This window comes from Oryzias melastigma, linkage group LG2 (assembly GCF_002922805.2).
Source record: "Oryzias melastigma strain HK-1 linkage group LG2, ASM292280v2, whole genome shotgun sequence".
Taxonomy (NCBI): Eukaryota; Metazoa; Chordata; class Actinopteri; order Beloniformes; family Adrianichthyidae; genus Oryzias; species Oryzias melastigma.
Window position 1 is genome coordinate 17,334,340 of NC_050513.1, and position 2,587 is coordinate 17,336,926.

General features: G+C 42.8%; 1 long non-coding RNA gene across 1 annotated transcript in view; it reads right to left on the reverse strand.

Moving 5' to 3' along the window:
• The window catches only part of LOC112156846, a 5,118-nt gene extending 3,256 nt beyond the window's left edge, over positions 1-1,862 (reverse strand). The window contains exon 1 of the long non-coding RNA XR_002921051.2: positions 1,822-1,862. This is a non-coding gene — a long non-coding RNA (uncharacterized LOC112156846). The remainder of the gene's footprint in view (positions 1-1,821) is intronic.
• Between the last annotated feature and the right edge of the window lie 725 nt (positions 1,863-2,587).

Consider the following 2,587-nt stretch of genomic DNA (forward strand, 5'->3'; position numbering starts at 1 on the left):
TCTAAGCAAATATCCGCACGTGTTTGCAACCTGCACTAGCGCCAAAGCAAAATGATCATATATCTTTCAAAGTATAGTCATAAATACCCACCTGCTTTTAATAATAAGACAAGTAATCAATAAACATTTGCACATTTTTATCTTTGCCCAACTTATCTTTGATTGGAACATTTTGGGAGATTGTCTGCCAGAAAAAAGTCGCTCCAGCCGACTGTAAACAAGATCGGAACATGCGTCATCTCTGATCATCCTACAGTAAACTAATGTTTAAAAAAAGTTTCTAGGTAAATATTGAAATTAAATCTGCCGGAAGGGGAGGAATACAGACGGTATTTTGGGCGCATTTTCAGGAAAACTAGTTTGAGGAGAGAACTTCAATGTCTCTCCTCAAATCTAAAAGATTTTTTTGTCAATGTTTTGCACGAGGGGCAGCTGCCCCCCTTTGCCACCCTGTAGCTCTGCCCCCGCCATGGAACAGATTAAGATGACACAACACATGTCTGATTCTGTTGGATCCTTTATTCTTTCAGTGGTTTTGGCTCCTCAGCAACACAGAAAAAAAACAACAATAACAAAAAAGACCTTTCATACTTGTGCTTACTAAACTAATTATTATGTGTTATTATACCACATAATATGTCAGATTTTGTTAAAAAAAAACACAAGAGCCTTTTTTTGTTATGAATACAACTTCCTCATTAGAAATAATAGGGCTGCAAACTCACTTGGTCCTCATCAAGATGGTGGTGCATCAAGACGTCAGCTGCAATAGGGGGCGACAAGTCATGAGGTGTCTCTCAATGTCTATGATTTAGCTCTCCAAACTGAGACATATAGAAAAACAATGTCTCAGATGTCCCAATGTCACGTTCACTTGATATCACTTTCTTCTGATGTCATCACCAATAGTCACCTGTCATTAAGGGTTAGCATGGAGCTTCCAGCGTTCGAATATACATAACAACCACGGTTTTATAACTTTAAGAAGTTCATGCTCAAACAAAAAGTCATTATTTACTTTTAAATGTAAACTTCTATGCTTCAGACCACACCCACGTGAAGAAAAGGGTCTCTTCCGTAGCAAAGCGCTGCACGGAACCCTCTCGCGAGGGAAGGCTTTCTGTCCCTCCGCTTGGAGGGGACGATATAAAAAAATATATTTCGGATACAACTTGCATCTCACAAGCCCCTTTAAATGAAGAGAAGAGGTAGGCAGAAAGGAAGAATTCGTTTTGGACCCTAGTTAGAGTGAGAAGATCAAGTGCAGTTCTCCATCAGTCCACCGGGGGAGCTGCAGCACAATAACTGTCCACTTGATGCAGAGAGAGACAGTGGAGCTGATCTCAGATCAGTTCATGCTGCAGCTCTGACACTCATCTCCACTTCCTCTGATTCCTCCATCACTCTGCTCTCCTCCTCCCTGGAACAACATCTCTGCAGACCAGCTGCTGCTCTTCTCTGATCCAAAAGGAAGAACATCAGAATGACCAGCACTCTCCCTCCCACCTGAAGAGAGAAATGAGAAGTTCAGAGAGGAAGGAGTGTCTCCTGATTTGGTCTGTCAGTCAGTGATGCAGCACAGCAGCAGAAAGAGCAGCAGGAGCTTCAGTTCTGTTCAGAGCAGCAGCTTACTGTCATCTTCACCTGTTGGAGCTTCTGCTGCTCTGATTGGCTGACTGTTGTCCTGAAGTCTGTCATCATTCTCCTCAGAGCTTCACTGAGAAGCTGCAGCTTCACAGGAAACTATGCATCTTTGCTCTCAGACTAACTTTAGGACCAAACATATGGAAGCAGCTGGACTGACTCCAACCCTTTACTGACCTCAGAGTCTGCAGTTTGGAGTTTGGACTCTCCACCAGATCCTGGAGCTGCTGAACATCTGAAAACTGAAGGTCATTTAAGCTCAGGTCCAGTTCTGTCAGGTGGGATGGGTTAGACTTCAGAGCTGTGACCAGAGCAGCACAGCTGATCTTTGACAACCTGCAGTTCATCAACCTGAATCCAGAATAAAGAGTTTCATTTAAAGACAAAGGTAATGTTTTTCATCCTTCATTTCTTCTAAAGAGTTCAGAGCTGAAGAAGATCAGAAAGTTTGAAAAAAGTCCAAAGATGTGAATCAACAGCAGCAGATCAGAAGAGTCCAGCAGAAGCAGAGAAGAAGAACATTCAGGAACATTCAGGACAACATGCAGCTGCTTCAGTAAAGACGTCCAGATGTGTGAAAGTCAAACATCAGCCTGTGGCTGCATCTGAACCAACTGATGTTTCTGCACAAAAAAGTCCACTTCCTCTTTCTGCTCAGCTCTTCTGCAAACAACACTGAATCGTGGGAGAATTTCAGTACCATGATGCTGGAAAGTCTTCATCCTAGTTTTTAGGAGATGACCTTCCAGGCCTTCTCTGCTGCAGCACTTCAAGCCAGAGACTTTCATCTCCAACAGATCAAAGCAGAGAGAAAAAGGAAGTGATGACGAAGTGTCAGCAGTAAATGATGGTCACCAAAGCAAAGACATAAATAAGAGCTGATAGCTGCAAGCAGAACTTTGTGGAGCACAAAAGTCAGCAGACAGCTTTGCAACAAAGAGTT